Consider the following 25,928-nt stretch of genomic DNA (forward strand, 5'->3'; position numbering starts at 1 on the left):
TAGGGACCGAACAGCCCGTATCTGGCGCTCCTGTACCCCATACTCTCGAAGCACCCGCCACAGAACTCCCAGAGGGATACGGTCAAACACCTTCTCCAAGTCCACAAAACACATGTAGACTGGTTGGGCTCGGGAGCAAAACTGAGTTTGGTAGTGCTTTATTTATTAATGACAAAGTAAGAACATTTTGTAATCATCGCTCAATCGGCGTCGGCATGGTAAAAACGAGCACATTACCGGTAACAGAATCGAACAGTTGCGCTAAATCCAACATGGCAGTTTCGCTTTCCTCACTTTCTGTGCCGTGCGGCTCCTCGGAAATAATGCCGGCTTTTCCGAAAGCTCGAACCACCGTGCCAGCACACACGTTAGCCCAAGCGTCCACAATCCATTTGCAAACTGTGGTGTAACTAGCCCGGCGCTGCCTACCACTCTTCGTGAAGCTGTGGTCTCTTTCGGTCATCCATCGCTCCCACGCCGCTCGCAGCCTCACTTTGAACGGCCGGTTCACACCGATGTCCAGCGGTTGGAGTTCCTTGGTCAACCCACCCGGAATCACAGCAAGCGTAGCGTTCATCCGCTTCACTTTCTGCTTCACATTGTCTGTGAGATGCGCTCGCATAGAGTCACAAATCAGAAGTGACGGCGATGTGTGGAAAAAACCTCCCGGTCCCCTTACAAACACCTGCCTCAGCCACTCCATCATATCCTCGTCCATCCAGCCCTTTTCGTTTGCCTTAATAATGACGCCTGCTGGAAATGTTTCTTTAGGCAAAGTCTTTCTTTTAAAAATCACCATCGGCTGCAGTTTCTCTCAGTTCGGATGGTGACAGTCGAAACGCTCCTTCCGCTCGCTCTTTGCTCGACGATCCATTGCTCGAGTCTTTCCTCCAACTCCGGCCACCTTGCTTTATGTCCGCGAAAACTCAGCTGAGTCTTCTTCACCTGTCGGAGTTCGTTCTCCAGCTTCCTCCACTTGCGAACCATCGACTCGTTAACTTTATATTCTCTCGCGGCGGCTCGATTCCCCTGCTCCTCGGCGTAGCTGATAGCCTTCAGTTTAAACTGAGCTTCATAACCATGTCTCTTTGCCATTTTCAGGGTTGTGCGAACAGCAATGTTCTGCTTAAAGCACATACGTACCTGTTCTTTTATACACAACCCACGCCCACGCACTCCCCTCATGTTCTCTACCACGTCCTCATGGTGGTCTCTAATACGTCCTCACATTCGGCGCACTGCACATTTTGAAAAAAATCTGAGACGTTTATATGCGCCTTATGGTCGTGAAAATACGGTACTTGCTGATGAAGCAATTATTCTTTCATGTTACACACACAGACATTCATTCACATCACAAATCCCTGCTATTTTAATGCGAGGATTAGGCCTAAAAAAGAAACAAAATGTTGGCACAATTCTCAGTTTTATCTCAGACTTCTGACTTTAAAGTGGTAATTCTCTTGGGTGCTGAGGCCTGGACCAACTTGAAGACGACACCTTTGCTTTCTGTTTCCATTATAGTGGCCAATGTGAAAAGTTCTGTTCTTCCCTGTTTCTTTGTTCTTCCTCGCTTTCACTGGTTGAACCCAGATTTGTTTAGAAAACTCCGTCAGGTCAAATACAAATGTGCACGATGCTTCTGGCTCTTGGCTTTCTTCTGATCCTGATGAACATGTAACAACTGCTCTGGGTGAATGACCACAAAATAGTCGTTAACCTAGCAGTTAACTTGGTGACCCCCGACATGATGTACCTACAATTGAGAAGATATCATGAGAGTGAGCCAACTTTATTTCGTCAAGTTTAATTCTCGAGAGAAGAGGAGAAGAGACCATCGTGGAGGCAAGGCGTGAGGCGACGTTGGACGTCAGCTGAAGGCAGCTCCCGTCCACAGTTCTGGGAACCGGTGGCCTAAACTTCTAAAGGTGAACATAACTCCTGTTTTTTAAATACACAAAATCTCTGCTATTGGACAGACCACATTTTGAAGATGAAGTGAAAATTATGAATTGTAGCCACAAGGGGACACAAGCCAGTGTCCCACGCCAGGGTTGTGCCAGGAAGGGCATCCGACCAAAACAAATAATGTGAATCAAACTTCTGAATCTCATACTGAATCGGTCAAAACCCAGATTAACAACGGCCGCCATTGGTGCTGTTGACCTTCAAGGTGTTGGTGGAAAATGGACTACTGTTGATCAAAGCAGAAGAGGAGTGAGATGTGTCATGGTTTGCGAGGTGGTGATGGCGGGTGCGGATCCCAAAAAGCAGGCAGGAGGGAGCAGGAGGTTGTTTGACAAATTGTATTAAAATAAAGGTCAGCAGGAACAAAAAGTAAAACATCAAAATCAACTGAACAGAAAAAATACAAAGTAGCAAAAGAAGACCAAAAGTAAAAGTCCGCCAAGGTTAAACAAACAGCAAACAATGAACCGAGACCGGATGGTCGTGCCGGGTGTCCTTTTAAGTGACAGTGATTATAACGACCAGCACCTGCGAGGCTGCAGGCAGGGCTGACGTCGCTACCCGTTGGTCGCCAATCTGATCGGGACGACCAGCACCTGTGCAGGTGCAGGCGGGGCCGACAGCGCCCCCCGTTGGTCGCCAACCAGATCATGACAGTACCCCCCCTTCAAGGGGCTGCTTCCGGAAGTCCCAACAGTCTCCCAAAAGGTCCACTCGCCAGGGAACGGTCGGTGGAGAGGGCAACCGCTGCCTCTCCAGCATACGACGGGCGGCGGCCCGATGGGAATGGGACTTGGCCTGGGGTGGACGAAGACGCAGCACGGATCGTCGTGGGCGTGAGTGCGATCCTTCTCGCACGTTCACGCGGCGGCGCATGGCTCTACGTGGACGTCCAACTGCCAGGCGCAGAATGGCACCCCGTACGGCCGTATGGGACCAGGTCTCGGCCGGACGCCGACGTGGGCGTGAACTGCCCGGCACCGGGGGAACGAGACCAGTCCAGAGCCGCTCCGGGATCCAGCGGTGAGTGGGGTCTCGGACTGACGTTGATGCGGACGTTGCACGGCTTGTCGTGGATGAGACTCAATTCGTCATGCACGACGACAGCGTGGCTGGACGTGGGCGTGCACTGCCAGTCACCCTGGACGGCCACCTGGAAGGAGGTCTCGGCTGGACGTTTACGTGGACGTTACGGCTCGTCGAGTGACACAATTCAAACTCGACGAGGCTCGGGCTAACGTGGACGTAGCATTGCCAGGCACAGGGTGGAAATGAGACGGGTCCGATGTACCTGCGGGATCCGATGGTTGGTCGGTTCATTCTGTCACGTTTTGCGACGTAGTGATGGCGGGTGCGGATCCCAAAAAGCAAGTAGGAGGGAGCAGGAGGTTGTTTTACAAATTTTATTAAAATAAAGGTCAGCAGGAACAAAAAGTAAAACATCAAAATCAACTGAACAGAAAAGATACAAAGTAGCAAAAGAAGACCAAAAGTAAAAGTCCGCCAAGGTTAAACAAACACATGCAGAGCATGCAGCAAATAAGCAGCAAACAATGAACCGACACCGGATGGTCGTGCCGGGTGTCCTTTTAAGTGACAGTGATTATAACGACCAGCACCTGCGAGGCCGCAGGCAGGGCTGACGTCGCTACCCGTTGGTCGCCAATCTGATCGGGACGACCAGCACCTGTGCAGGTGCAGGCGGGGCCGACAGCGCCCCCCGTTGGTCGCCAACCAGATCAAGATGTGCCCGTAGGAAAATAGAGAACTGGAATGCCAAGGGTATAGGACTGAGAGTGGGGAATTTGAATGTAGGAACTATGACAGGTTTTACCTGTTATTGTTGGTTGGAGAGTTGACTGTCATGATGCAGAGGAGGAAGTTTGACATACTGTGTGTCCAGCAGACCAGGTGGAAAGGGAGCAAAGCTAGACGTTTAGAGTCGGGGTTCAAGTGGTTCTAGCATGGTGTCTACAGAAAGAGAAAATGGAGTTGGGATTATCTTGAAAGAGGAGTTTGTTAGGAATGTCTGAGAAGTAAAAAGACTATCAGATATAATGATGAGTCTGAAGCTAGAAATTGAAGGTGTGATGTTAAATTTCCTCATTGGTACTATTAAAGGGTTTCTGATTGCAATTCTCAGTGATCACAAGTGAGAAAAAAACTGCACACTTGTGTATACAGTAAAGTCTCGTTATATCGATATTCAAGGGGGTCCGAAAAAATATCGATATAACCAGGACTATCGATATATCCGATCCTGCACCGAACTGCATTAAACAAAAGCCGCCAAAAGAGGGCAGCCAAGCGCCATATAAGAAACGGAGCTGGCCATTAGCTCCCTTTTTTTGGGGTGAGAGATGTTCCCCCAATGTTGCCTCAAAATGGCACATATAATTCTTTAATGATTGTAAACATGTATGCTTTAATCTTCAGAACTACAGTGTATTTGAAACATATTCATAACTGGATGTGTAACAAGAAAGCATATTATCCGAATCTGAAGACATTGTTTGGATTCACAAGCAATGCAAGACGTCTTGGCGTGAAGTCATTTTTATTTGCATTTGAATAAAAAGTGACATCGGCTGTCCTTTAATACACAGTATGGAATGTTAATCATTTTCAAAATCATCGCGCTTCAGCAGACAAAACAAGAAACATTGTTGCAAAAAACGATTGCATTCATATACAGTACAGTGGGCATGTACATAACACAACAGGGGAACTGCAACGCTTACATCTTACTGTATTATGTATACAATTTAAAAAAGTCATCAATCTTCTTCTGCTTCCCATTTTTACCTTTTAACACAAACACTTCAATCTCGTCTGCTACACACGAGCTAGCGTCTGAAAATGAAAATGGCTCTGCTACACGGGTGCTGGGCACGTAACCAAGTCACCTGACCAAGTCGACCAATGGCGCGACTGATGGCGTGACACGTAACCAAGACACGTGACCAAGTTGACCAATGGCGCGACCGATGGCGTGTCACGTGACAAAGTCACACGGCCAAGTCGACCAATAGCGCGACCGATGGCGGCTCATGTGACCAAGTCGACCAATGGCGCGACCGATGGCGTGTCACGTGACAAAGTCACACGGCCGAGTCGACCAATAGCGCGACCGGTGGCGGCTCATGTGACCAAGTGGACCAATGGCGCGACCGATGGCGCTCACGTAACAAGACACGTGACCAAGTTGACCAATGGCGCGACGGATATATCGATATAAACAACAAAAATGGCCGGCGGGGGATGGAAAGGAGCACCGTAATAACCGGATTATCGTAATAACCGGGTATCGTACTAAACGGTACTAATTATACATAGAAAGACTAGAAATGTGCAAGGGAAATGAAAATAGTATCGTAATAAGCGGTACTATCGATATAACCGATATTGATATAACGAGACTTTACTGTATATATCGGTTGATGCAATATTTCAATGTGCCTTTCTTGATACTTGCACTATGTACAGTTTTTTTTATGAAACGGTTTTGCACATTTACATTTGCACAGTATACAGTTGACAGTTTTATTTAGTTATGCTCAGAATATCTTGTTTTCTATCCTTTCACCCCCCACCCCATCCCCTTTCAATTGCTGCTGTGGACTGCAAATTTCCCCATTGTGGGACGAATAAAGGTTTTCTGATTCTGATTCTGATGGTTGACTTTGCTAAGAGGATGGAAATGGCTATTGTGAATACTTTCTTTCAGAATAGACAGGAACATAGGGTGACCTATAAAAGTGGAGGGAGGAGTACACAGGACTACTTGTAGTATAGACGGTGCCATCTGAAGGAAATCAGTAACTCCAAAGTAGTGGTGAGAGTGGAGCCAGACAGCATGAGTTGGTAGTGTGTAGGACGACACCGGTGGTAAGGAAGATGAAGAAACCAAAGGCAAAGCTGTGGACAAAATGATGGTAGTTGAAAAAGGAAGATGCTGCATGACCTTTAGTAAGGAATTGAGACAAGAACTGGGGGGCAGGAGGTCCTTCAGTTGACTGGAAAACTACAGCAAACGTTATTAGAGACAAGGGTTGGAAAGTAGTAAGGGTGGAATGGGGAGGTGCAGGAGTGTACAGTATAATGAGAAATAAATTAGTAAAAAAAGAAGTAGGACACAGAGAGGGTGGAAGACAGTAGTGGAAGACAGTAGACAGAAATGCAGCACACTGTGAAAGTAAAGGTGGCAAAGGCCAAACATGAGGCCAATGATGACTTGTATGCTAGGCTGGACAGCAAGGAAGGATAGACTGATCTTTCCAGGTTGTCATGACAGAGAAACAAATATGGTAAGGACTTGCAGCAGGTTAGGGTGATTAGGGATAGAGATGGCACCGTATTAACAGGTATAAGTAGAGTGATGGCAAGATGGAAAGTGTACTTTGAAGAATTGACGAATGAGGAAAATGAGAAAGAACAAAGAGTAGAGATGTCAATGTTGTGGACCAGGAAGTAGCAAAGATGGTCTGGGATAAAGTGAGGAGGGCGCTGAAGAGGATGAAAGATGTAAAGGCACTTGGGCCTGATGGTTTACCAATTGAGGTATGGAATACTCTAGGAGAGGTGGCAGTCGTGTTTCTGACTGAGTAATTCAACAAGATCTTAGATGTTGAGCAGATGCCTGACGAATGGAGACAAGGTGTACTGGTGGCCATTTTTAAGTACAAGGGAGATGTGCCAAGTTGTCCTAAATACAGAGGAATAAAGTTGATGAACCATACAATGAAACTATCGAAAAGAGTAGTTGAAGCTAGACTAAGAGCAGAATTGAATATTTGTGAACAACAGTATGGCATCATGCCAAAAAAAGAGAATGACAGATGTGGTGTTTGCTTTTACGATGCTGATAGAGAAGTACACAGAAGGTCAGAGGTAACTGTATCGTGTCAAAGTCAAGTCAAAGTCAAAGTCAGCTTTATTGTCAAATATGCTAACATGCATGACATACAGCACAGATGAAATTACTGTCCTCTCGGACCCAGCATGCAAGGCACTTATAATGACTTTAACAAACATAATAAACATGAAAACGCCAATTTGCCGGGAGAGGGGAGCCGCTTCGTGTTCACGCGCCGCCATCTTGGGAAAAACAAAACAAAAACAAAAAAACAAATACAGTAAAGTCTCGTTATATCGATATTCAAGGGAGTCTGAAAAAATATCGATATAACCGGGACTATCGATATATCCGACCCTGTTTGCATGTAATTTTCTCCGTGCGTGCATAGAAATAGTATCGATATAACCGGGACTATCGATATATCCGATATCGATATAACGAGACTTTACTGTATTCTTCAGGACATGCTGTACCTCTTTGTGATGACATGATGCAGTTCTAGATGAAAGAGGAGAGGATCAAAGCATCCATGTCGGCAGTGGATCAGGGACGGCATGGTGGAATTTGTACGACTACTACAAGCTAAATGTTGAAAGCAAAGACGAAGCTGTAGCATCCATTGACAAAAAGACATTGTCTCACATCTTCTGTCCCACATAAATCCGCTTCAATTCCAAGCCGCGTGTCTTTGTAGGACTGGAGAAAGCATATGACAGGGTGCCCAGAGAAGAACCATGATATTGCATGAGGAAGTCTGGAGTGACAGAAATATGTCAGAGCGGTGCAGGACATAGACGATGACTGTAAGACAGCTGTGAGGTGTGCTGTTGGTGTGAAAGGAATTTAAGGTCGAAGTGGGACTTCACCAGGGGTCAGCTCTGAGCTCCTTCTTATTTGCTATGGTGATGGACAGGCTGGCAGTCAATGTTAGACAGGAATCTCTTTGGACGATGATGTTTGCAGATGACATTGTGATCTGTAATGAGAGTAGTCAGCAGGTGTAGGAGAATTTGGAGAGGTGGAGGTTTGCCCTGGAAAGGACAGGAATGAAGGTCAGTCGCAGCAAGACGGAATATATGTGTGCGAATGAGAGGGACCCAAGCACAAGAGTGAGGCTACAGAGAGAAGAGATAAAGAAGCTGAGGGTTTTAAGTACTTGAGGTCAACTATGCAGAGCAATGGAGAGTGTGGAAACGAGGTGAAGAAGTGTGTCCAGGGAGGCTGGGACGGCTGGCGAAAAATGTCAGGTGTGATGTGTGATAGAAGGGTTTCATCTAGGATGAAAGGAAAGGTGTCTCAACCGGTGGTGAGACCAGCCATGATGTTTGGACTGGAGACAGTGCCACTAAAGAAAAGACAGGAAGCAGAACCGGAGGTAGAAGAGATGATGTTGAGGTTTTCTTTGTGAGTGACCAGGTTGGATAGGATCAGGAATGAATAGATCATCACTGTATAGAACGACTCTCTTGCTCTCCCGAAACACCTCTTTAGAATAACCAAAGAGTATATATGCTTGCGCTCCGGGCCTGTCAGAAAAGAGCGAGATAAGTCGCACAGCCAGCTCTTGACGTGATGAAGGTGGAAAAAAAACACCACCTCTCATTGGCAGACACCTAACTAATATTATGTGCAGTGATATGCTAAAGCTACGGCAATACTCTCTTTTTTACTTCTTTCAAAATGTAATTTTAGCTGCATCATACTGTTAGCTAACATTATTTATTTGTTGGTTTTTATTTGTGCTTTTTTTTGCTTGAAAAATATCCTTTTCTAATTTATTAAGTGTACTCCCACATTGCCTCATGCATAACAAACATGTGTGAGCGCAATGGAGCACACGGTCAATTTGAGGTGAACTGGCCCATCCTGTTAAACTGCCATCCTTCAGTCTTCTTCTTTTCCTTTCGGCTTTTCCCTTCAGGGGTCGTCGCCTCCATCTAACCCGGTTTTGTGCGTCCTCTTCTCTCACAAAAGCGACCTTCATGTCCTTTTTGACAACATCCATAAACCTCCTCTCAGGTCTTTCTCTCGGTCTTCTGCCTGGCAGTTCAAAGCTCAGCATCGTTCTCCCGATATAGTCTCTCTCCTCTGAATTGCCGTCCTTGAGTAACAGATCTAATTGAGAGCAAAGGTTAGATTATCCAGGTTATATATGTATCCGTTCATAGAACGGCCACTCATTAAACTGTCTACGTTCAGGATGGATGAATGGATGGATGGATTTACCTTTATTAGTCTTGCAGTGAAAAAAAAATACATTTCAGCCATTAACTCTTTCAACAGTAGCCCAAATGGAACTGTATAGTGCCTCTTTGTAATTTTTTGATGATGATACTAGTGCAGCGTGTTCGACCGGAAACAAATTCCTTGTGTGTTCTACATGCTTGGCAATAAAGATGATTCTGATTCTGATTGTCCGACCAAACATCTCTGGCATTTCTGTTCTGCCACGACTGACGTTCTTTCCTCTCCTTTCCAAGGCAAACCTCCACCTCTCTAGTTTCTCCTCCACCTGTTCCCTGCTCACAAACATCATCGTCCATGGAGATTTAATCTAACAAATAAGAAGGGGCTCACAGCTGACCCTTGGTAAAGTCCCACCTCCACCTTGAATTTGAAGCTGAGAAGCTGTCCAGGAGATTTACATTCATCCCTCATCGTTTGTGAGCTATACATTTCGGTGTTAGTCTTCCTTTAATTATTATCTCCTGCTTCGATTGAAAGTCCAGTTTAGAAAATTCTTTCAATTTAGATATGTAATCCACCATTCTGAAAATAAGGCCAAGCAACACGAAAAAATGACTGGATGGTTGCACTTAACTTGCTAACTGTTTACTGTAGCTTGCTCTCACTAATTCTATTATTCTGCGGCCGAGGAGTCGCAAGAATAATCTGTAATCAACAGTGCCCCCTGTCATGAGGCAGGAGAACTGTGTGCCTCACCTATGCACACAGTTTTGATAAAAATAAAATACAATAATCACTGTAGTACAATGTTTATAATGTACAGTGACAGTACAGTATATACACCAGCTAAACTGTAGAAATGTACTACATATACTCAAAGCTTTTGAACACTTTAATTGCAATATGCAGAGGGACAGCAATGCGGTCTCACTGCAGAGCAAGCCATCACAATTAGCATAGTGATTGCGCAATCCATTGTGAGGCTCAGCCGGCTGGTGCCTCACAGCTCGTCTCTACTTAGTATTTGAACGGTAAATGTGAAAATTCATCGATTTTTGGAAAAAAAAAATCCAAATATGGTGAAGTTAAATGGAAAAGAACGTTAAAGTACGAATCACTGAATAAATATAACTGCTTAATTTATTTTGTCATTTGACATTTCCATGATGACAGGTTAGGCACAGCCTCACCTGCCTCCCCTGACCGCACATCACTGATTATATATATATATATATATATATATATATATATATATATATATATCATCTCATCTCATTTTCCGTACCGCTTATTCCTCATTAGGGTCGCGGGGTGCTGGAGCCTATCTCAGCTGTCTTCAGCCACAAGGCTGAGGACACCCTGAATTGGTTGCCAGCCAATCGTAGGGCACACAAAGACGTACAACAGTCACTCTCACACTCACACCTAGGGACAATTTGGAGTGGTCAATCTGCCTGCCGGAGGACCCGGAGAAAACCCACGCGGGTCCGGGGAGAACATGCAAGCTCCACACAGGGAGGCCGGACCGATATAGTCTCTCTCCTCTGAATTGCCGTCCTTGAGTAACAGATCTAATTGAGAGCAAAGGTTAGATTATCCAGGTTATATATGTATCCGTTCATAGAACGGCCACTCATTAAACTGTCTACGTTCAGGATGGATGAATGGATGGATGGATTTACCTTTATTAGTCTTGCAGTGAAAAAAAAAATACATTTCAGCCATTAACTCTTTCAACAGTAGCCCAAATGGAACTGTATAGTGCCTCTTTGTAATTTTTTGATGATGATACTAGTGCAGCGTGTTCGACCGGAAACAAATTCCTTGTGTGTTCTACATGCTTGGCAATAAAGATGATTCTGATTCTGATTGTCCGACCAAACATCTCTGGCATTTCTGTTCTGCCACGACTGACGTTCTTTCCTCTCCTTTCCAAGGCAAACCTCCACCTCTCTAGTTTCTCCTCCACCTGTTCCCTGCTCACAAACATCATCGTCCATGGAGATTTAATCTAACAAATAAGAAGGGGCTCACAGCTGACCCTTGGTAAAGTCCCACCTCCACCTTGAATTTGAAGCTGAGAAGCTGTCCAGGAGATTTACATTCATCCCTCATCGTTTGTGAGCTATACATTTCGGTGTTAGTCTTCCTTTAATTATTATCTCCTGCTTCGATTGAAAGTCCAGTTTAGAAAATTCTTTCAATTTAGATATGTAATCCACCATTCTGAAAATAAGGTCAAGCAACACGAAAAAATGACTGGATGGTTGCACTTAACTTGCTAACTGTTTACTGTAGCTTGCTCTCACTAATTCTATTATTCTGCGGCCGAGGAGTCGCAAGAATAATCTGTAATCAACAGTGCCCCCTGTCATGAGGCAGGAGAACTGTGTGCCTCACCTATGCACACAGTTTTGATAAAAATAAAATACAATAATCACTGTAGTACAATGTTTATAATGTACAGTGACAGTACAGTATATACACCAGCTAAACTGTAGAAATGTACTTCATATACTCAAAGCTCGCCCCTATATATATATATATATATATATATATATATATATATATATATATATATATAGGGGCGGTAGTCGAGTGGTGAATTGGTTGCCATATATATATATATATATATATATATATATATATATATATATATATATATATATATATATATATATATATATATATATATATAATATCCCACTTGGGGCAGAGAAAATGAGCACAAAACATCATCCAGTGTGGGTCCTTGGGCAAACCCTTCACACTAATGCCATCCTTCATTAAACCGGTCGGGTGGTGTGAGGTTCAATTTGGATCGTTCATACAATAGCCTGCTCAGGCAAAACAGGTTAGGCAACTTTCGCAATGCTGATGAGGGTCGTTATGCTGATGAGGTGATACCGGGGGGAGTGGGGGTAATAGGCCAATCGTTAGTCAGGAATGTAGGAACAATCAGTGGGTCCACAGGGGGGGGGTCCCGCGCCCCCCCAACCTGAGAGTAGGGACCTATCATAGCTGTGTCCGGCGCCACTAGGTCTGGACATTAGGGATATATAAATGGGGCCGATACGACCAGTCAGACTTTAGTTCGCTGACGAAGTCTCTTGGATAGGAGGCGAAACGTCCGAAACCTTCACTTTTGTACAGATGACGGCTGAAGAAACCTTCTCATCGATGGACCACTCCTGTACGACTGAGAGCTTACACAGACGTATTGCTGCCAACTTTGGGAGAGACATCCTTCTGCTGGTACGTAACTTAGAAAAGGCCACCTTTAAATTAGCTGATTTAAAGAACCACCTCAGATTCAATCTTAGATGTAGACAGAGCCGGTTAATTCCTAAATGCTTGAAGCAAGCACCCCTGGAACCCGGATACTTAGCCGATAAAATGCAACAAAATTATACTAGGAAAATTCTAAATTTGCGAATTAGGAGACTTAACATAGAGATAAAAAACAAACAGTCAGAAATAGAAACTTATTATCAGCGATTACAAACTAATCTTACCCACAAAATCTATCAGGAAGTGTGTGAATTTACTAAATCCGGTTATATGAGGCACCACAGCAAAACCAAAGAGAGACAAAAGGGTAAATTTCAAAAATTACTTTTACTGAAACAATCTCAGCTACTGGTAAACACGCGTAAAATTAGGTATGAACAGTTTGCAAGGGAGAATTGGATCAAAAATTTGTCAGACAGAGATCTCTCAGAGACAGAAAAGGCAGTACTTACCAAAGGTTTAAATTTCTCAGTGACTCCTAAAACTATACCTACAATAGATTATATCACAGCTACTGAATCGGCCATTAAAAATAACAAACTTTCGTATGCAGAGGCAGATGATCTACGCATTAAAATATCAGCTCTTCTCAGTAGTGCCAAACTTCCTCCGTCCAACATAACATTAGAAGAGAGAAAGGCGTTAACTACTCTACAAAAAGACAAAAATATTACTATTTTGCCAGCAGACAAGGGCAGATGCACAGTGCTGCTCAACACATTGGATTATGAAGACAAAATAAATAGGTTAATCAGTGATTCTAACACGTATGAGCAACTAAAAAGGGACCCTTCCAATAGATACAAGAAAGAAATGATTGACTGTCTCCAAAAGCTAGAGAAAGGAAAACATATAGATAAACAGATGTATTTTAGATTATACCCGGGAGAGGCCACGCCATGTATCTATGGCCTGCCAAAAATACATAAAGAAGGGTTCCCCCTCCGACCCATTGTTTGTAGCATTGACTCCTCTACATACAATGTAGCCAAATATTTAAAAACTATTTTAGCTCCGTTGGTTGGTAACACAGAATACCACGTAGAGAACACCACAGGGTTTGTAGAGAGGATCAAAGACCTCATATTGGAACCTGAGGAAACTTTGGCATCATACGATGTGACTTCTCTCTTTACATCTGTCCCAACCCCAGCAGCAGTCTCAGTGGTGAGGACGAGGCTGCTGGCGGATGTTTCTCTGCATGAAAGAACCAAACTGAAACCGGATCACATCTGCCAATTATTAGAAATCTGCCTTAATACTACGTATTTTCAATTTCGGGAAAAATTTTATAAACAAATCCATGGTTGTGCTATGGGCTCACCAGTTTCACCCATAGTGGCTAATCTTTACATGGAAGAGATGGAGAAACAGGCCCTCACATCCTTCCCAGGGACAAAACCTCGACACTGGTTTAGATATGTGGACGATACTTTTGTCATAATTAAGAAACAAGAAATTCAATCCTTCACAGATCATCTCAACTCTGTAGACTTCAACATTAAATTTACTCGTGAGGACATTCAAGAGAACCAACTAGCCTTCTTGGATTGTAAAGTAATTATAAAAGAGGACAGAGCGCTAAAAACAGAAGTCTTTAGGAAGGCTACGCACACTGACCAATACTTACTTTTTGACTCTAACCACCCTTTACAACATAAACTAGGAGTTATCAGAACCCTCCAGCATAGGGCTAAACTAATACCAACTAGCACTGAAGGTAGAGAAAAGGAGTCAAAACATATCAGGAGAGCACTCACTAACTGTGGGTACCCTCAGTGGTCATTCAACAAATGTCAGAAAGAAAGAATAGCGAACGAAACCAATAATTCTCAAGATTCTAAAAGGAGAGGAGTAGCAGTACCGTACATTGCAGGAGTTTCTGAAAAATTACAAAGAGTCCTTTGGCAACATAAAATTCCTACTTATTTCAAACCGATAAACACGTTAAGGCAAAAATTAGTGCATCCAAAAGATAGGCTACCAATACCTCATACAATGATGAGAGAATAAATGGAATGACATGCCGGCTCAGACGTCGCCTGGCCAAACAAGGTCTGCGTTGGGTGCTGGGGAACCAGAGCACCTTGATGACAAATGGGCTACTGGAACAAAGCGCAGATGGACGAGATGCGATAACATGGCTCTGTTGGAATGCTACTACTCAAGCAAGCCTAGTCAGAGGGGTTACATGCGGAGAATGGGGGCTGAATGGTTACTTCGAAACCCACAGTCACGGTTGACCACGAAACAACTAGTAGCTCAGTGATCCAATATCCATAAACAGCAATTGCTATCACAACTTGAGATTGATGAAGTACAACACAAATTCCGAGGTGAAGGGCCCCAGGCTGCCACGTCAGAGGAAGAGGTTCAACCAGAGATTGGGAAGCAAGCCCCAATGAATGATGAGATTGGGAAGCCAGCCCCAATGAATGAAATGCTGAGCGAAGCAGCAACTGACCTGAGAGATAAGTTCATGGCAAGAATGAAAACTGGGCAACTAAGAAACCGATTACAACGGTTATGTGAAGTACCACATGAAAGTCTCATGGAAACAGTGAATGCAGCACTAAGAACGATCCCGACCGGAACGATCACGGAAACCAATGAGCTGATATATGCCTCAGCATCAGTGATCCTAGAGATGCTTGGCTACAAGAGCAACCATGAGAAACTGCCAAACAAAGGCTGCAGGCCTTGTCCAGTCGCCTAAAGAGGTACACGAAAGAGAATGAGGCCAGAAGAATAAACAGGCTGTTCGTAACACAACCTGCGAAAGTGTACGCTCAGTGGCAGGGTTCTAACAGCAGAGCAGACCCTCCAAGGCTGGAAACTGAAAGATACTGGAAAGGCATATGGGAGAAGGAGGTCGCACATAACAACAGTGCACAATGGCTGGTGACTCTGTCAGCCCCGCCTGCACCTGCACAGGTGCTGGTCGTCCCGATCAGTGGCGGACTGCCACGTTCGGATTGGCGATCAACGGGTAGCGACGTCAGCCCTGGATGCAGCCTCGCAGGTGCTGGTCGTTTTAATCAGTGACACTTAAAAGGCTAACCGGCTCGACCATCCGGTGTCGGTTCATTGTTTGTTGCATGCTTTGTCTGCAATTGCATGCATTGTATGCTGTGCATGTGTTTGTTCAACCTTGGCGGACTTTTACACTTGGTTTTCTTTTGATACTTTGTATTTTTTCTGTTCAGATGATTTTGATGTTTTACATTTTGTTCCTGCTGACCTTTATTTTAATACAATTTGGCACTATTTTCATAATACACACCCACCACAGCCGGTCCATCAAGCACACAACGTTCGGATCTGGTGCAGATGGAGTGTTTGCTCTAAGAATGCTGATAGAGAAGTACAGAGAAGGTCAGAAGGAATTGCATTGTGTCTTTGTAGATCTGGAGAAAGCGTATGAGAGGGTGCCCAGAGAAGAGCTGTGGCATTGCATGAGGAGGTCTGGAGTGACGGAAAAGTATGTCAGAGTGGTGCAAGACATGTATCATGACTGTAAGACAGTTGTGAGGTGGGCTGTCGGTGTGAATGAGGAATTCAAGGTGGAGGTGGGACTCCACCAGGGGCCAGCTCTGAGCCCCTTCCTATTTGCGATGGTGATGGACAGGCTGACAGACGATGTTAGACAAGAATCTCCTTGGACCATGATGTTTGCATATGACATTATGATCTGTAGCGAGAACAGGGAACAGGTGGCGGAGAAACTAGAGACAGACGATGTTAGACAAGAATCTCCTTGGACCATGATGTTTGCATATGACATTGTGATCTGTAGCGAGAACAGGGAACAGGTGGCGGAGAAACTAGAGATGTGGAGATATGCCCTGGAAAGGAGAGGAATGAAGATCAGTCGCAGCAAGACGGAATATATGTGTGAATGAGAGGGATCCAAGTGCAAGATTGATGCTACAGGGAGAAGATATAAAGAAGATGGAGGATTTGAAGTACTTGGGTTCAACTGTCCAGAGCAATGGAGAGTGTGAGAATGAGAATCATGAAACACTGGACGTGATGTTATTCTGTCCATTTGTGCCAATGGATGGTCCTCACATGAGATTAGCCTTGATGTTGAGAGTGGTGTGGGAGCTGTGCCTCAGGGATGGGAGGTTGTGAATTTGGGACATTGTAGATGACACACATCGTCTGTAGTGTGCCATCGTCAGTAGTGAGAGAGCTATAGAGAGAGTTGTAAAGATAGATAGAGAGAGAAAGACAGAAAGAGAGAGAGAGAGAGAGAGAGAGAGAGAGAGAGAGAGAGAGAGAGAGAGAGATAGGGATAGAGATCTAGAGATAGAGAGAGAGAGAGAGAGAGAGAGAGAGAGAGAGAGAGAGAGATCTAGAGATAGAGATCTAGGGATAGAGATCTAGAGATTGAGAGAGGGTAGAGGTAGAGATAGAGGTAGAGAGATAGAGAGATCGAGAGGTAGGTAAAGAGGTAGGTAGAGATAGAGAGAGATAGAGATAGAGAGAGAGAGATAGAAATAGAGATAGAGATAAATAGAGATAGAGAGAGAGATAGAGAGAGATTTAGAGGTAGAGATAGAGAGAGGTAGAGAGATAGAGAGGGTAGAGGTAGAGATACAGAGAGATAGGGAGATAGATTTAGAGATAGAGAGAGAGATAGAGAAAGAGAGAGATAGAGATAGGGAGATAGAGATAGAGAGAGAGATAGAGAGATAGAGATTTAGAGGTAGAGATAGAGAGAGGTAGAGAGATAGAGAGGGTAGAGGTAGAGATAGAGAGATAGATTTAGAGAGAGATAGAGAAAGAGAGATATAAAGAGAGAGATAGAGAGAGAGAGATAGAGAGAGAGAGATAGAGTCAGACAGATAGACTAGATAGACAGATAGACTGGAAAAGGGGTGAAGAATTGTGTCCAGGCAGGCTGGAGCGGCTGGAGAAAGATGTCAGGTGTGATGTGTGATAGAAGGGTTTCAGCTAGGGTGAAAGGAAAAGTGTATAAAACAGTGGTGAGACCAGCCATGATGTTTGGACTGGAGACAGTGCCACTGAAGAAAAGACAGGAAGCAGAGCTGGAGGTAGCAGAGCTGAAGATGTTGAGGTTTTCTTTGGGAGTGACTAGGTTGGATAGGATCAGGAATGAGTACATTAGAGGGACAACTCATATTAGAGGCTTTGGAGAGAAAGTCAGAGAGGCCAGACTGAGATGGTTTGGACATGTCCAGAGGAGAGAGACCGACTATATCGGGAGAAGGCTGCTGAGCCTTGAACTGCCAGGCAGGAGACCGAGAGGAAGACCAAAGAGGTGGTTTATGGATGTGGTCAAAGAGGACATGGAGGTAGCTGGTGTGAGAGAAGAGGATGCACAAAACCGGGATAGATGGAGGACATTGATTCGCTGTGGCGAACCCTGAGGGGAAAAGCCGAAAGGAAAAGAAGACATATCACAGTTTATATATATATATATATATATATATATATGTATGTAAATGTATATATATGTATGTATATGGGTTGGATTGGATTTGCCTTTATTAGTCTCGCAGTGGTGAAATTTACATTTCACAGCAGCAAAGTTATAAAAGAAATGAAAATAGAAAGGCAAAACACAGGAGCTGCTGGAAAGGCAGCCACTCTTGCGGCGCCGTCTTGAAGTCAAAAGAACATAAAAAACTAAATAACAAATAACATATATATATATATATATATATATATATATATATATATATATAATTCATAACTCTCGAGCTCCTCTGTGAGCCCTTGGTATTTCTCAAGTTTCTCATGTTCCTTCTTTCTGATGTTTCCATCACTCGGGAACGCTACATCCATTACAACGGCTTTTCTCTGCCCTTTATCTCTGATCGCAATATCTGGTTGGTTCACCATTATGATCTTGTCAGTCTGAATCTAGAATTCCCACTGGATCTTTGCGCTACCACATTTGGAGGTGTTTCCCATTTTGACAGAGGGGTTTCCAGTCCATACTCCGCAAAGATGTTTCAGTCCACTATACTAGCCACCGAGTTATGGCGCTCCATGTAAGCTTTCCCTGTCAGCATTTTACACCCTGCAGTTATGTGTTGGATTGTCTCAGGTGCCTCTTTGCACAACTTACACCTTGGATGTTATCTGGTGTGGTATATCTGTGCCACTACGCCTCTGATACTCAGGGCCTGAGCAGCCAAAATGAATGTCTCTGCGCTGTCCTTTAGGCCAGCCTTCTCTAGCCACTGATAGGACTTCTTGAGATCAGCCACTTCAGTTATGGTTCGGTGGTACATGCCGGGTAAGGGCTTTTTCTCTCATGATGGGCCCTCTTCCAGCACCTCATCCTCTGTTCCCCATTGTCTGAGACATTCTCTTAGTACATCATTCTTTGGAGCATTCGCTCTGATGTATTCATGGAGCTTGGATGTTTCGTCCTGGACAGTGGCTTTCACACTCACTATTCCTTCCTTACTACGGCTTGTGTACAGGCTCAGGGTTCTGGATTTGGGATGGAACCCTCCATGCATGGGTCGAAGCTTTGGGGTCTTAAAATCTGTGGTGTGAATCTGTTTCTTATTATTCCTCCAGGGTATCTGATCACTGGCAGGGCATAGCTGTTTATTGCCAGTGTCTTGTTCTTGCCATTGAGCTGGCTTCTTAGGACTTGCCTCACCCGCTGGAGGTACTTGGCCGTGGCCGCTTTCCTTTTTGCCAGTTCGAGGTTGCCATTGACTTGTGGTATTCCGAGGTACTTGTAGCTGTTTTCAATGTCTGCTATTATTACTTTAGGGAGTGAGACCCCTTCAGTGTGGACTACCTTGCCTCTTTTAGTCACCATTCAACTTCATTTCTCAAGCCCGAATGACATCCCGATAATCGGTGTGTTTAGTGACACCTTGGCACACGTAGCTGAGATTCCCATAAACCAAGCTGCACTAGAATCGTTCTGTTGGTCAACCGCTTGTACGGCAGCACTCACAACATCATATGACATTTCTTTTGTACATCCTTCCATATATGTTACCATATCAAGGGGTATCCTAGATAAACTGTCTGCAGCAACATTTTCCTTACCACGACCATATTTAACAGTAAAATTAAAATCAGAAAGTTCTGAGACCCACCTGCACCCAGTTGCATTTAACTTAGCAGTCGACAGTACATAAGTGAGTGGATTATTGTCACTAAACACAGTGAAGAATGGTGCATATTACAAATAATCACGAAACTTGTCTGTGATCGCCCACTTAAGCGCCAAAAATTCCAACTTGCCCGAGTGTAAGTTATAATTCTTCTCAGCTACAGTTAAAGTACGAGAGCCATAGGCTATCACGCGAAGTTTGCCATTTTGTCTTTGGTACAACACAGCACCTAAACCCCGGTTGGAGGCATCTGTATGCAAAATGAAAGGATGCGCGAAGTCAGGAAACCCTAAAACTGGTGGTTGAACTAAACAGTCTAATAGCTGCTCTAACACTGACTGATGCTCATCACTCCACTCAATACGTGTGTTGGAAGACACACTGTTATGTCTCACTTTCCATTTTTTTCTTTGGTGCTGGGCTTTCAGGGGCTTTAAGCAAATCATACAAGGGACTAGCAATACAAGGGAAATATTTGATGTATTGCCTATAATAGCTTAATAGTCCCAAAATGGCTCGAAGCTCACCGACAGTGCCTGGCTGCTTGTTTTTCAGGGCACGCACTGCTGCTGTATCTGCCGGGTCCATTCTGCTCCCGTCAGCAGAGACAATCCTGCTGAGGTACCTCACTTCCAGCTTGAAGAGGTCACACTTTCGGGATTTGAGTTTTATTCCATTTTCCTTGAGACGTCGCAACACTCGCCTGACGTCCTCAACGTGGTTGTCAAATGTCCCGCTGAAAACAAGAATGTCATCAAGATAGGGGACACATATTTCGTCCCGTAACCCCTCCAGACATTGCTCCATACACCGCTGGAACGCTGCTGGTGCATTCATGAGTCCAAAAGGGATTCAAATCCATTCATAAAGGCCCCAAGGGGTCACGAAGGCGGTCAGGTGTCGGATCCCTTTGGACATGAAGCCCTGGTGGTATACTTTGCCTTGGTCCAGCAGCGAGAAGATGGTGTTACCCCCAAGGCTGTCCACCACGTCCTGTACCCGTGGGATGGGGTGCCGGTCAGGGTGTGTTTTCCGATTCAGCTCCCTGTAGTCAATACATAGGCGCAGTGTACCATCTTTTTTCCTGACACAGACGACAGGGGATGAGTAGGAGGAAGTGGACTTTTCCACCCATCCCTGCGCTATCAAGTCCTGTAAATAGTCTTTCAACTCTCTGTACAGTGGCTTTGGGACAGACATATATGTCTTTGAAACGGGCTCAGTGTCAAAATGTCCATTTGTAGGTTTTCCACACACCCTATGTCGTCGTCCGATTTTGAAAATGATGCTGATTCCTCTCTCAACATCTGCTGAACGGTCTTTCTTTTATCTTCGTCCAGATGAGAAAGGTCAATTGGGGGTCCCACTGCTCACTGAGATGGATGGCGGTATCCTGGCCATGGACCTCATTGACAACCGCTGAAGGAAGGTCTCTTTTAAATATGTTAGCTGGGTAGACAGACCCTACTGACTGCACTGTACCAATAATAGTCTTTACTGGAAACCTAATGTCATGGTTAGTAGGGTTCTGACACTAACAACTATCCTAGGGATAGAACCTGCCTTTACTGAGACCAAGGAGTCACAAAACTCGAGGCCATCTGGCCACTGTGGGTTTTCACTTGGCTCAAAAATCAATGTAACATCTTCCTTCAAGGGCTTAGCCTGTACTTTGCATGGGATAAGAGGTGAGCTATGCCTAGCTATAGTGAATCTCTCATTTGTTGTTTTTACACGGTACTCATGCGCTTGTCCCACACTAACTGCTTTTATGGAAATGGCAGCTTTATTGCGCTTAAGGTGGGGAAAAGCTAGTCTAATCGATTTCAAGAGCTTTTCTGTATCCCCTGTTTGTGTCTCATTAGAGAGGCTATCTAACACAACACGCTCAATGACATTAAACCCTATGATAGGACACTATTGCTGGTCACCTTTTAGTACTAAAACTGGTACAAGTCGCCCTGGATCATTAGCACCAAGTTTAAATGGTATCTCAAGCCATTTTACATAAGGCATATCCGTTCCATTAGCTGCCACAATATTGAGAGTATTATCAGGGTAAATAAGCTCATTCACATTTTTCAATGACACGTCAGGTAAGTTCGTTTGTTTCCATAACTCATCTACAGCACACATCTGGGACCCCGAGTCCCAGAGTGCTTCAACCCTTTTGTTACCCAAAAAGCACCGAATAAGACATTTCTTTCCCACTAACTCCCCGACCGAAGGTAATTTGCCACACTGTTTCTTATCTGTACGCTCGACAAATGACTGCTTATGTCTCTTCTGAACGGGGCCATATGTGTGGGGCATCCATTCCATTTTCATAGCACCACTGTAACACTGGGACCTATCTGTCTCTGTGGTCACACCATGTCCCACTGGGGTAACCCTTTCTAGTTTAAAGCATGGTTCCTGGCTGAGTTCTGTGCTTTGCAGCCTGCTCTGAAATGTTCACTACTTCCACATTTAAAACAGTGCTGACAATATTCTTCACCTGTCTGAATACAAGAATAAAACCTGGGCTGAGGGCGACGGGGCATGTAGTACTGCTGAGGGGCGAACCGCTGCTGGAACTGTGCTGCCCCCCTCATCGGCCAGGGACCTGGTGCTGGGTGGTACTGCTGAAGTAGTGCCTGGCTGGTGGATCTACCTGATATGGTGAAGGTGGAGTGAAGATAACCTGTTCAGGGTAGTGGTCAGGCAGGCGTTCAGGTCCTCCACTGGTGGGCTGAGAAGTGGCTGTTGGTTTCTGAATAGTCTCTTTGATATGGGACACTTCTGCCCGCAGCTACTTTAACAGCATCATCTCTGACCTCATCTCTTTGATCTCTGAAAGGAGTTCATTCGGCACAGTAACAGTATTCTGCTTTAAGACTGTCTTCTTCCCAATCGGGGCTGGTGTGTCATCTAACTGGACAGTGTTCACTGTTGTCACCCGTTCAGCAGCATTTTTCTTTTTTTCCTGTCGCTCCTTTTCATTTGCACATGCCATGTTTAATTTTTCTAACAGTACTTCATCTGATGTGGTGGTTAGCAGGAGGAAAGGTTGCATGTCACTCTTTACATTGTCACTCTGTAACCCTGTCAGAACTGTGTGCAGGAATAAACTCTGTACCAATGTAGGATCATACTTCACCCCTGAGATGCAAAAAGAATCCTTTGAGGAAGATCCATAGCACGGAGTAGAAAGTTCTGCGGGGATTCTTTATTAGTCTGCACTTCCGATGAGAGCTACTTGTACAATTCAGTGGCTCCTCTCTCCTGATAGTGAGATCGGAGAATCCTTCGTAAAAAAGGTAGGGTGAGCTTTTTTTTCCCTTCAAGGTAGCTTCTCAACTGCAGACTGGGTGTTATGGCACGAACCACTGCATCGATGATCTCATCCCCCTGGTAGCCTTTACTGAGCCCACTTTCTATCTGTCCGACCACATTAGGAAATGTGAGTTTATCTTTTTGTCCGAATTCACCTATTTGTCCAGATATCTTGAAATCTTTGCGCCAGGGGGCAGTGTCTGGGGCACTATGCTTCTCTTTCGCACTGCATCTTCACCTTTTTCACTTGGTTTGGCTATTCCTAGTTCAAAATCTTTTATACTTTCAATCAAGTCCTTTACACGTAGCAAATCTGACATTCCTCCATCTTCTAGCTCTAATTCAGCTCTTTCAATGTATTGGATTGGATTTGCCTTTTTTAGTCTCACAGTGGAGAAATTTACATTTCACAGCAGCAAAGTGATGAAAGGAATGAAAGTAGAAAAACAAAATACATGAGCTGCTGGAAAGGCAGCCACTCTCGCGGCGCCGTCTTGAAGTCAAAAGAACAACAAAAAAAAAACTAAATAAATAATATGACGGCATAGAGACAATATGACAAATCAAAGACACAGAGAGACATTCATTCTTCAGGACTTGCTGTACCCTCTTTTTGATGACATGAAGCAGTTCTAGAAGAAAGAGGAGAGGATCAAAGCATCTTTCCACCAGTGGATCAGGGACATCATGGTGGGATGTGCACGTCGACTACAAGCTAAACGTTGAAAGCAAACACGCAGCTGTAGCATCCATTGACGAAAAGAGATTGTCTCACATCTCTTGTTCCACATAAATCTGCTTCAATTCCAGTTCCACATACGCATCGGTTTGACACAATATTAATTAGTTGGCCTCGAGTCTTTCCAGTAAATTGCTCTCTTTTCAGTCCAGATATTTGGATTTCAGCACATAACTCTGACAGCTGTTGAAAATTCAGTCCAAATAACTTGCCTTTGATGTCCAACTGTAACTCCTCTAACTCCATTTTCGAGAGGGTATACGCAGTTCAACTGGCCGGATTCACTTCATAGTCTTCCAGTGCCCTCTAGTGGTGGATGTGCGCACAGAGATGCAACCAGAACACATGTAGAAAAAAAACAGTAAACGCGACGACGCCACTCCGACTGGGTTGATTGGGGATATTCGGCGCAAGCTTCTACCCACGGCGAGTAGACAACACTCGAACGCAAATATCTCAGCGGTGCCTCCAAAATGTTACACTCTCCACTATGGTAAGGGAGATACGGTGTTGTGGGATCCAGAAAAAAACACAAGACAAGCAGTGCGATACGTCTTGACTCAACAGTGGTTTACTTCGAATGCCGAGATGTAATGCAAACATATGCGCACAACAATTTCCTGTCCAACGATCTAAATCGGTCCGACACGAAACACTAACCGAAGCAGGCAGTACTTGTTTAAATAAACATTTTCGATATATATCATTTGTAAACCAATAGAACTACGCGAATGTAACCAAAATATGAAATAAGATACTTTACAAGCTGTCACAATACAAATTATTGTTGTGTAACATTTCCCATTTGTTTCCAATATAAAGATACGTCTGTGTAAGCTCTCAGTCGTACAGGAGTGGTCCATCGATGAGAAGGTTTCTTCAGCCGTCATCTGTACAAAAGTAGTGCTTTAAGAGCTGTAAATATTCTTTGACATTTTCAAACAATTCTATTTTTTTATTTCGGAAGTGAAAAGCTGAATTCAATCTAAGTTAATGGTTTCCTGTGGAAACTATTTTTTTGTCACATTAGTTTTTTTAGTCACATTACAGTCTCGGATCCATGAATCGTAAGGTAATTATAAACTTCGTGTATTTTTGTCAAAATTTGATAATGCTATACATATATGTATAAATAATTAGCGCTCAATGGGCGACCCAAAAGTCTCTGCTGTGAGCAATCGGGTCTTTCGCAATTCATTTAGCACCATCGAATGAATGCGTATTGGATCATCGCATTTCTTTGTCCTGTAATAGTAAAATATAAAGATACGTAATATTGTTCTCAGTCTCGTGGAAAACAAAAAAGACAAACGTCAGAAAAGTTATAGTAAAAATGAGAATTTACTGCCTGTAATCACTTGAGTGTTGGTTACAATAGCGTACATTAACTCATTTTTCAACAAAAATGGACAACAACACATTAAAAACACGTCATTTACAAAGTCATGTCACAATTACAGCCCAAAACTATATCCTAATAATTCCTTTTGTATTAACAATTGCCATTTGTACTTCATTCATTTATTTTCTATCCTTGCTGTGCATATTATATAAAGCGTGGCTCAAGAATCCGATTACATATTTGAATCCAACATTTTCCACCGGTTCCATCGATTATAGGTCTGTTGCGATAAATGACCCGAAGACGTTTGTTATATCTTTGGCGCAAAATATTGCAAATAAAGATGGACGACTGATTTTAATTGCTTGGTGGACATATTTAAAAGGCAAAATATTTACACAAAAGCGGGTTTCAAGTCCACTGCCGCGTCACTACCGCAAAAATATCGAGCGGGATGAGCTGCAACGTGCCGTGCAGATTAGTCATCGTACACTTACCTTTTGTTTGTAAACCTGGGAGGGAGCGAGGAAGTAATCATCGGTCCTCGAGTTTTATCTGTGGATCGAGACATCGCCTGAATTTCAAACGGTGTCCAAATATATTTGCAAAATTCTGAGTGGTTCGATACAGCGCACGCTCACGGGCGCGTGCCTGTTGTGCGCGTGTGGGTGCTGTATGTGCATTTGTGTGTGCGTGCGTTTGTGCGCGCGAGTGCGTATTCACGTGTGCGCGTGTGTGCGTGCGTGTGCGTGCGCGCGCGTGTGTGTGTGTGTGTTGTTTGTTTGTTTGTGTGGCGTCAAAACCTGATTTCAGTGAGGTGTCTCTTGGAAAAAGACAAAAACGTGCAAGTATGAACATGTCCAACAAGGAATGCAAACCTCAAGAAGGACGCTGCAATCAAATTGTTACCATATAAATATAATCAACCAACAACGTTTACATGTACCTTGTTTGACAGGACAGATACTAGTGAAGTTGAGAACACGTTTTAGTGTGGTTTAATTTTAGGGCTATATTTCCCTGCTTTTGGCCAATCGGCAACTCCAAAACAATGGTTCTACATGTGGGGGCGGAGAATCTTTACCTGGGGAGTTTAAAAGCACTTCCTCCTCC

At 44.1% G+C, this 25,928-nt stretch overlaps 1 long non-coding RNA gene and 1 pseudogene across 2 annotated transcripts; both read right to left on the reverse strand.

The window, feature by feature from the left end:
- Nucleotides 1-141: 141 nt before the first annotated feature.
- Nucleotides 142-25,928, reverse strand: LOC148900203 (uncharacterized). Of its 2 annotated transcripts, XR_016114417.1 has the most exons (4): nt 25,900-25,928; nt 25,313-25,370; nt 23,341-24,363; nt 142-3,939 (listed from the first exon to the last, which is right to left on the reverse strand). It is a non-coding gene; the product is annotated as an uncharacterized LOC148900203 (long non-coding RNA). The 2 variants fall into 2 exon arrangements; XR_016114416.1 differs by lacking the exon at nt 25,900-25,928 and having other exon boundaries at nt 25,313-25,539.
- LOC148900204 (uncharacterized) lies at nt 18,008-19,939 on the reverse strand (annotated as a pseudogene).

The sequence above is a fragment of the Hippocampus bargibanti genome, linkage group LG03, assembly GCF_051943395.1.
Source record: "Hippocampus bargibanti isolate YZ-2025 linkage group LG03, ASM5194339v1, whole genome shotgun sequence".
In the NCBI taxonomy this organism is placed as follows: domain Eukaryota; kingdom Metazoa; phylum Chordata; class Actinopteri; order Syngnathiformes; family Syngnathidae; genus Hippocampus; species Hippocampus bargibanti.